Source organism: Adiantum capillus-veneris, chromosome 1 (genome assembly GCF_014529385.1).
Source record: "Adiantum capillus-veneris isolate H3 chromosome 1, ASM1452938v2, whole genome shotgun sequence".
In the NCBI taxonomy this organism is placed as follows: Eukaryota; Viridiplantae; Streptophyta; class Polypodiopsida; order Polypodiales; family Pteridaceae; genus Adiantum; species Adiantum capillus-veneris.
In genome coordinates, this window is record NC_140931.1 from 139,715,076 (window position 1) to 139,725,442 (window position 10,367).

At 40.2% G+C, this 10,367-nt stretch overlaps 1 pseudogene; it reads left to right on the top strand.

Annotated features, from left to right (window-relative positions):
• The first annotated feature begins 4,833 nt into the window (after positions 1-4,833).
• On the top strand, positions 4,834-6,288 carry LOC147465678 (uncharacterized; annotated as a pseudogene).
• The last annotated feature ends 4,079 nt before the right edge of the window (positions 6,289-10,367 follow it).

Consider the following 10,367-nt stretch of genomic DNA (forward strand, 5'->3'; position numbering starts at 1 on the left):
TAATTCCAAATCGAGCCGCCAATTCAAGAAATTTGCCTTGGCTCCCTCAAAAGAGCTTCTTGATCTTTCCCTTTGCCCGAAAAGCGACAAAGTTTGTACTTTCATTCATTTGATTCGGTTCGGGTGCCACGCAATGTGGTACCAATCCTGCTTGTTATCTGCCTTTTTTGCCACGTCCCTCAACTGCTTTAGAACTTTCTGGCCTTTCTTCATCCTGTTCATACTCTCGAGTCAACGAAGAAGAAATAAAAAGCCTCTTGAATTTCAGCCATTTAACTGGCACAGTCTTGCTTAATGGAAGCGTGGATCACCATGTTCGAGCATTCCCCTTAAAGTAAGAGGTAGCTCTCCGAATCTTAGAGTGCTCTGAGTAATGTCCTCCTACGCAAGTGATGTCAAACTGTTGTACAAAAGACAAAGCTTTCGAAGCATCTCTATATCTCGAAAACGTGTCAAATTTAATTGACTATCCACCTTCCTTAAACTCTCGGACTTTCTTTATTTTGTCTTTGAGAAAGTCATACTGGTTGGCTTTGTAAAATTTTTTCTTCTTTGCGTAAAAGTTGCTCTCATCAGAGTCTGAACTGTCTGTAGACGAGTCCTCTGCAAAACTTTCACTCACGGGGCAAGATTTAGACTTCTTTGTCTTTTTCTTACCCTTTTCGAAGCGTTATTTCTTGCTTCGCTTTTTGCCTTTTCGGTCTTCTTCGCTCGAGTCAGATGAGCTAGAAGAATTGTAAGAAGAAGAAGAAGAAGAATTGGGTACTCCTTCGAATTGAACGCGCCTCTTCTGTTTCTTTGCCTTTTTCAAAAGTCGTCTGACGACCCAAATAGCCCGAGAATTCAATGCCTTTCTTTTGCTTTCTGCCGTGCTTTTAAGCTTTGTTCTATGCGTCAAAAAGCTGAGCAATTCGTGCATCAACCACCTTTTCTAATTCCTTCTCAGTATATTTCTTGTGAGCAGAAGGTTTCTTGAGAGCAGGTTTTGGGGATGGTGTTGTGGTTTTCTGCCACTGTGTATGCACTTCCTGGAAAGAAGTCTTGCTGATATATTTTGCAAACTTTGGGTCCTTCGCAAAATTGAGCATCATCTTTATTGCATCGCTGATCAATTGATGACACTCCATCTCTCGACGCTCCGCCTGAGTAGGCCGAGGTGGACCATACTCCTTGTTGGAATCTTCATTGTGATCCCTTCTTGCATCTTCGGATGCAGGGGGAGTTGACTGATCCTTGCCTGAAGCCATAGGTGTCGCGAAAAAAGAATTGGGATCGAATTTCCCGTAGAAGAGAAATCGGCCGTGCTCTCATACCACTATAACAGACTTGGACACTCCAAGTCAAGAATCTACGACCACAGCACAAATAACCACTTCAAAACAATTCACAGTTCACAATTGATTTGACAGTGGCTCGACAGAGTTCCGTGCCTAGAGATATTGGCCCCAAAGACTGGTGCCCCTTTCATTATTTCTTTTTGTATTAATCTGTGTTCAAAGTACAAGAGTGCGGACATGCACTCTCACTTAGACTCTGCATCCAGATGCTCTGAGTTGTCAGAGGCCTACCCACTTATTTATAGATTACAAGGGATGCCAAAAGCAGACCCCCAAAAGCTAAAATCAAAAGCTTCAAGTAAAAGCTTTGAAAATAAAGCAAAAGTTCTTTCTCTCTCTTTCTTTTAATAAATAAAGCAGAGAGGCTTTCTCTTTCTCTCTCTCTTGCTAATTAGAAATAAATCAAAGAGGCTTCTCTCTCTCTCTTTCTCAACTTGGGTAAGAAAAGCAAGTCCAAAAGCTGAAATCAAACACTGCTGCCCTGCTGCTTAAAAATCACACCGCAATTTGCGGGGGTTCGTACAGCTGCCACGTGTTAGGCCACGTCAAGGGTTTCTAATTTTTACGATTAGGATTTCACAAATTAGGGTTTCTCATTTTTAGGGTTAGGGTTTTAGCAAATTAGGGTTTTTGATTTTCTACAGTTAGGGTTAGGGTTTCAATAAATTAGGGTTTTTGATTTTCCTACAGAGCGGTCAGCCACGTCATCACTTTGTAATGTGAGTTCTTTTATCCATGTCAGCAATGATGGCCGGAACTGCGACATGTCTTTAAGATGCAAGCGTAGGTGATTGCATCTGGAGAGATGCGTTCGCTTCGCATTAGTCCAAAACAGTTCAGAGCTTCTTCGCCCTTCCCCTATCCGGCATATCTCTGACTAACAAGAGCCAAGCATTGCGTTCTTCTTGAGAACCCTAGCTAACACTACCATGTGCGTTCTTTATGTCTTTAAGATACGAGCGAAGGTGATTGCATCCTGAGAGATGTGTTCGCTTTGCATCAGCTGAAACTTGAATTTTTGCTGCCCATTTTCAGCATCTTGCATAGTGGCACATGCCTTCAAGGTGAATGCATCTGGAGCAATGCCTTGCCTCTGCATTGGCTGAAAACAGCCCTGGCTCCCTAGCCCTGCCACATTTGGCCTACATGTTGAGCAAGGTATTGTGATAAATTGCGTTTTTTCTCGACAACACTGAACTAAAAGCACCATATGAGTTCTTTCGTCCATCTCCGCAATAATGGCCGAACTGTGACATGTCTTTAAGATGCGAGCGTAGGTGGTTGTCTCTGGAGAGATGCATTCGCTTCACATCAGCCAAAAACAGTTTAGAGCTTCTTTGCCCCTCCCCTATTCGGCATATCTTTGACTAACAAAGTGCCAAGCATTGGGTTTTTTCTCCACAACCCCAGCTAACACTACCATGTGAATTATTTATGTCTTCAAGATGCGAGCGAAGGTGATTGCATCCAGAGAGATGCGTTCGCTTCGCATCAGTTGAAAACTGAATTTTGCTGCCCACTTTAGCATCTTGCATAGTGGCACATGCCTTCAAGGTGAATGCATCTGGAGCAATGCCTTGCCTCTGCATTGGATGAAAACAGCCCTGGCTCCCTAGCCCTGCCACATTTGGTCTACATGTTGAGCAAGGTATTGTGATAAATTGTGCTTTTTCTTGACAACACCGAACTAAAAGCACCATGTGAGTTCTTTCACCCATTTTCGCAATGATAGCCGAACTGCGACATGTCTTTAAGATGCCAGCGTAGGTGGTTGCATCTGGAGAGATAAGTTCGCTTTGCATACAGTTCACTGCTTCTTCGCCCCTCCCCTATTCGGCATATCTTTGACTAACAAAGTGCTAAGCATTTTGTTTTTTCTCGACAACCCCAGCTAACAGTACCATGTGAGTTCTTTTGCCCATATTAGTAGTGATTTCAAAACTGCCAGATGTATTTAGGATGCAGCGAAGCTGATTGCATTTGGAGACATGCGCTCACTTCGCATCAGCAGAAAACAGAATTTCGATCCCCATTTCAACATCTTGCATAGTGCCACATGCCTTCAAGTTGAATGCATTTGGAGCGATGCCTTGCCTCTGCATTGGCTGAAAACAACGCTGGCTCCCTAGCCCTGCCACATTTGGCCTACATGTTGGGCAAGGTAGTGCAATAAATCTATTTTTTTCTCACAACACCAAACTAAAGCACCATGTGAGCTCTTTCGCCCATATTAGCAATGGTCAAAACTGCCAGATGTATTTACAATGCGAGCGTAGGTGATTGCATATGGAGAGATGCGCTCGTTCTGCATCAACTAAAAATTGTCTAGAGCTTCTTTGCCCCGCCCCTATTCGGCATATCTCTGACTAACAAAGTGCCAAGCATTGCATTTTTTCTCGACAACCCTAGCCAACACTACCATGTGAGTCCTTTTTCCCATCTCAGCAATGATGGCCAAATTGTCACATGTCTTCAAGATGCAAGCGTAGGTGATTGCATCTGGAGACATGCGCTCAGTTTGGCCTGCATGTTGAGCAACGTAGTGAAATAAATTGCATTTTTCTTGACAGCACCGAAGTAACAATACCATGTGAGTTCTTTTGCCCATATTAGCCATGATTTCAAATTGCCAAGTGTATTTAGGATGCGAGCGTAGGTGATTGCATCTAGAGAGATGCGCTGGCTTTGCATCAGTTGAAAACAGTCCAAAGATTCTTTGTCCCGCTCCTATTCGGCATATCTCATCTCAAGGATGGACAAATTGCCACATGTCTTTAAGATGCAAGCACAGGTGATTGCATCTAGAGAGATACGCTCGCTTCACATTAGCTAAAAATAGTTCAGAGCTTTCGGACCCTACCTCTACCTGGCATATCCTTGACCAACAAAATCATTGTAAACTTTGTTGCCCATTTTAGCATCGTATATAATGCCACATGCCTTCAAGGGGAACGCATAGGTCAATGCATCTAGAGTGATGCCCTGCATTCACATTTGCTGAATGCTTGCATATTCTTTTTGTAATTATGACTTTCTAATCAACGTGTTTAGGTTTTTACACTTGTCTTCTAATGTTTGAAGTTGCTTTTGACTTAAGGATCCAGGTTATTGTTAAGTATTCCTAGAGGTTCGTTTTTTGCTCATTAAATCATCATGATAAAAGACAAGTTGACAAAAATTTGAATATTTTTTGTATGGTAAGGTAATGGCGGCAGAAACGAAAACCACCCAACCCTCATTAGGAGCTGTTGTTGATACCCAGTCCCAACTTTTGAACCCAAAAGAGACTAGTCTTGATGTCTATGTTGAGAAGACCAAGACTAGGTACGTGGAGCTTGATGCAAAACTCTTGCAAACTTGGGTTGCTAAGCATGAGGTGCATCGAGATATAGGGCTCCCTTGGGTACCCTTGTGTCGGTTGGTGGGTCATGAAGCAGTCTGCAACACTAGAGGGAACATTGGGGAATTAGAAAATAAGTTTAAGCAAGTAGGATATATGTCAAGTCTTGCAAACTTTCTTGTTTTGAAATTTTGCGCAATGGGGAGAGGATTGGCGTGTCAGATGAGAAGAGAAACAGTGGGATGCATCCTTTTGGGGTGCTATTAATAGAGAATTTGAGATGGAGTTATCCCTTTCTCAAAGTTGGACGCATCTTAAAGGTCAAAAATTGGTGGTACTTGATGGGAACCATCGTCTCAAAGCTTGGATGTCACAAATCAACAATGGTAAGTCTTGTTTATTTTTAAAGATATTCATTGTACATCAATAAATATTATAATACAAGTGTGAAAAAATTGTAGTTTGTCGTGATGATCCTTCAAAGTACGTGTGCGTTAAGTGCACCATGATGTATTTCTCTCTCGCTGCCTGAACAGGTAAAAGGTAACTCTTGCACTCATTTTTCTTTCTCCTTTGTAAGAATCTCTTCTAATGTTCTTTTTTGCTTAACACTTCCATAGCTTGACACAAACTCATGTGAAGCGGTCATTTGTAAGTGATATTTTTCTCATTAGGAGGCTCGATCTTGGAAACGAGCAAAGCTGGAAGAAATTCTTCGACGAAGAGGCTCTACAAGAAATTGAAGTAGAAATACAAGAGGACAAAAGGGTGCATCCTTGGATTTGGTGAAAAATTCCCCTTGGTTTGCTCATGCAGTTGATGTACTCGGTAGGTTACACATGCTTTGTACTGACCCGACTCTTGTAAAGCATCTACTTAAATTTTGTTTCACATATAGGGAGAATTTAAGGAACATCTATAAAAAAGGCTCGCAAAATCTAGCCTCTCTTGTGAAGATCAAGGCTATAATGAAAAATACAAGAGCTCCATTGATGAGGTCGAGACTTATCTCAAGAATAAATACGGATACAAATTGGTTGCAGTGGCAAATTTGGCACCAGGAGAGAAGTGGTTTAGCAACCTATATGGTCTAGACTGGGAGAGTGAACACAATATCACACTTGATAAGCTTCACACAATTACACAAAACCCCCTTACAGTACAAAGTAATATGGAAGTGCCTTTGGGATGGTATGTTGAAGTCGCTAATCCTTTTATGTGCATTGTATTGCTTGCAGGAAGGCTTGGGTACTAGATCATATTCTAAGCAAAGACATTGGTAGGGTATGGGGTTTTGATGGAGGAGAAATAGAATGGTGCAACTATATAGCATACTACTCCTATTGGGAGTCACTTGTGGAACGAGCAATGGACCTTATAAAGAAGGTCAAGGAAGTGCCCTTTGATATTTGGAGTGACGCCATACCAGATTTTTTTGATTCTTGTCAAAAAGAGCACCTTCCTCACTGTTTTAGGGAGATATCTAAATTGACTGCTGGAATGAAAGTACAAAAGATGCCCTATTTGGAAGCTACAGCTCGAAGATTTGCATATAGGCAAGTATGCTTATTTTCTTTGATAACTCATCGCATAGAAGATTCCCATGTGTAGATGCTTTGCAGATCTATTGAAATCTACAGAGATAATTGAGATTCCAACTACACTTCTTGATTAGAGGGATGTTGGTGCTCGCTATAAGTTGTTGTAGCCTCCATCATGGCTCGATGCTCGCAGGACCCTACCTGAAAATGTGCAAGATATTCCATGGTTTCTTGAATATTCGGAGGAAAAGTACCGAAATAGCGAGAAGGAAATATATGCAAGTAAGAATCTTGACATTTCTTCTCTGTTGGTTTCTCTGAAAATGACACTTTAATATCCTAGCTCATTTTTATTTATGATAGGGCTTTTTTCGCAAACGAGTACAAAGTTCACATCCACTGAGAAGAACTTGAAAGAGAATTCCATTAATGACGATGGCATGAAGAGTCCACCTGCAAAGCTACTAGCTAAAGGTGGTAAGGGTCAATGTAGTTTGCTAAAGAGTCCATCCACACCAAAAAGCAAGAAGATACAAAGTCCTCAAGCTGGTAAAGAGGGAGACAAGTACAAAGAAAGTCAAAACCGTACAAAGGGAAGGTCCAAGAGTCATAAAAGGAAAAGAAGGAAAATTGGAGATCTTTTTTCTTCAGCGACAAGTGAAGGGCTTGAAGGGGAGGGAAAGCTTGTTGATGAATCTTTTGTGCCATTTCATCTTCCTCTTTGTATGGAGCTAGGTGAGTCTATAAAGGACATGTATGGAGATGCAAATGATTCACTTGTATGCTTGATTTCAAAGTTTCTCAACCATATAGAGAAGCTTGATGAGCTATGCACGCTCATATGGGCAGACTTGCCTTCCGGATTGGCCCCTTTTGTAGAGAGTGACATAGTGCCTAAATGGAACGAATGGAAGATGACATATATCAGAGCATCAACTTTCATTGCCGAGAAGTTCTTAACACAAGATGGATACTTTGTGACTACAAGCACTATAGAGAAGACTTCGACTATTGTGTCTTCTATCTTGACAGAGAGCAAGCTCCAAACAATATACACTATGCTTTTGAAAACTGTCTCTCAAAATAAAAGACTCGTTTTTGGTGACATTGAAGATGTAATTATGATTGCTTCTTGTAGATGATTAAAGTTTTACCACTTTTTAGTCATTTCATAACTCTAAGCTTGTTGATGTGCAGGTTTCTACTCTTGTCGTTACTTTTTTTGCTTGTCCTGGAAACACACGAACTTATAAAGAAGAATACTGCTTTGGATATTGTTTTAAAGGAATCTTTTGAGGTGCGTTCTGACACGTTTGCCGAGCTACCTAGAGGTAAACTTCACTTGGTTTCAAATGCAAATGGCAAACCATTAAGAGGCGATGCCGAAAGGCATCCAAATTTTTGCAAGTACGTTGTTTTATCAAAATTCTACTGCAATAATTCTATTTGGAATTCGGTTTCTATTTGTTGTCTTTTTGGGGTTATGCAGGTTCTTGGTGTCAATGTGTACTGAGAAGGAGGATGTTGTGGTAGATTGCTTTGCCGGTGTGGGCAACATGAAATGAGTTTGCGAAGACATGGATCGTCATTGTATTAGCATAGACATAGATACAGAGTGCTATGAGCAAAGTCTTTGTCTTATTGGAGATCAACTCCAACTTGAAGAAGGAGAGAGTGGCTGAGTCATATTTTTGTTTCGATGTTCATTATACCGGAAAAATTGAAGTGTATTTTTCATTTTGGTTTCCTGTCGTATTTGTAATCAAATTTGTATCTTGGATATTCAAGTTTTTCAGTTTCTTATGGTGTCTATCTTAACTTTTGGATGATTTATGTATGCCATACGTTTAATAATTGTATAGAAATGTTTCTTGCCTTCTTCAATTAAGTCATTCTCTGTTTCTTTGACTTATTTTTATGTCTCAATTTGTATTGATTTATTCATGTAATCGTACGATTGACTTATTTTTTCATCAATTAGTTAATAATGAAGTATCGTTGTTATGTGTAGGTTATAATGGAGGAACAAGAAGAACATCATATAGGTACAAGCCATTTAGCACAGTCCATAACTAACAAAAGGGGCCATGAGGATGTAGTGGATATAGAAGATGACATTGAACGTTGGATAATGTCCATGCAATCAAAATTAGACCGGTTTAGAGTGCCTCTACAATTGCAAGACGACCTAGTAAAAATGATATTTTCAACAAATACAAGAAAGAAAAAAACGATCCAAAAGAATAGAGAGAGAAAAGTCATTAATAAAAATACTTTTAGATCCCCAATTTTCAAGTATAAACCTCAAAATATAGACTAATTATTTAAGCGATATAAGGAGAGAGGTCTGATCACACCTCAAAAATGGAGAATATGCATAGGTTTGGAAGACTGCCAACACAAGCTGATTTTGTACCCTCCACATGCAGAGGATGCATATATGGGTGATGTTTTAAGATGCATATGTGACTCTTCTTCCACTCATGGGTTAAAGCGCAATTGTGAAGCCTTGTTATGATCGATGCAATGAATGCGGGAAAGAAAGAAAACACATAGTTCAATTTGAACACTTGCCGATCATAGAGCAGCTTCGAACACTTTCTTGGAGTGACACTTTTTGCCATGATCTTCTTTCAATATGGCGTGCAAGAGGTGATTGGCTCCAATCGCAAGATCCAAACAGGAGCGTCAAAGATTTTTGGGATGGTGACAAAATCCAAATGTACAAGGATTTTTGGAACCGTGCGAAGGAGTGGGAGCTTCCTATTAAATACTCAAACGAATATTGTGGAATGTACTATAGGAAATTCCCTCTTGCTTTGCGAAGTCCAGAGCTTGAAGGTGCATGGAAGAAGAGACAAAACAAGTACAACTTTCTTTGCTCTTTATGTAGAAATCGCATTGAGGCAGAAAGGATGTTTGTAAAGGTATGTTAGTGTATCATAATAGATTCTAAGTGTAACTTTTTATTAGACACATAATTAGCAAACTCGTCATGATCTATAACTTGTTGTAGGGAGATCCTCGAAGCTATGCACTAATGTGTCATTGGGATGGGTTCCAAATGGCATCAACAAAGCCTAAGGATAGTGGAGTGATCGAAGTAGTGGTTCTAAATGGAGGTAAAGGTTCCATAATTGGGCCCCTTCCAGTTATCTTCTTGTCATTGAGCTTATTGAAGCTAGCAAAGAGGCATGGAGATATTTTTCCGTATTTCCTAGAGCCATTAGTCAATGAGCTTGAAGTAGCCTTTGTGGAGGGATTCACTCTAAATTTCAATTATCCACATCTTGCATCTTTGAGAATGCAAAAATTTTGGGGAAAATTGTACTCTTCGAGCAATTCTTATGTCATGGACCGGAGATCATCCCGCCCAGTGTAAATTAGGACATTTAAAAGATGGAGGGAAGAACGGATGCAAAAGAGATGTAGCACCTATGAAAAAGATATCAGAGGGGGTTTGAATACCAAAGTATGTTTATACAGCTAGCAGATACCTTGCAAGATATCCACCTGAGAAGAGACATGTTGATGAGATGGTAGATGCTATATGTAAATCAAAAAGGGAAAAGACTAAGGCTGAATGCAATAAGGTTTTATCTAAGGCTGGCCTAACAAGAGAATCACCACTTTGGTGATTATATCACTTATATGGATTTGACATCAGTCTTGACCTTGTCTATGATGTGATGCATATTTTGGCATTGAACTTATTTAAGAAGTTCACTAGGACCTTCTTTGATAAGGTCAAAGATACAAAAATGTTAAAGAGCATAGAGTGTGCAATAAAGGAAGTATCAAATGCAATACCACGAACGCTTTGTAATGGTGGGAGATGGCCCATAAATGTTGTCAGGCATCATGGAACCTTCATTGCAAAGGAGCACCAAAAGTTCATGCAATGGTGCGTACCACATATCTTAAATAGTGTGTCAGTCATTGACTAGACTTTAAAAAGACGTTGGAATGATTTTGGTTGACATATCACATGTCTTTTATAACTACACTCGCATCCATGGATGGTCAAGAGAGAGCATAAATGCTGTTAGGCAACTATTTTCAGCATGGAGAATTATTCTGGAGGAGGAAGAGGGTGTGAACATCTTACCAATTGAGCATGTTGCAGGTATCTATTGGATTGATTTATGT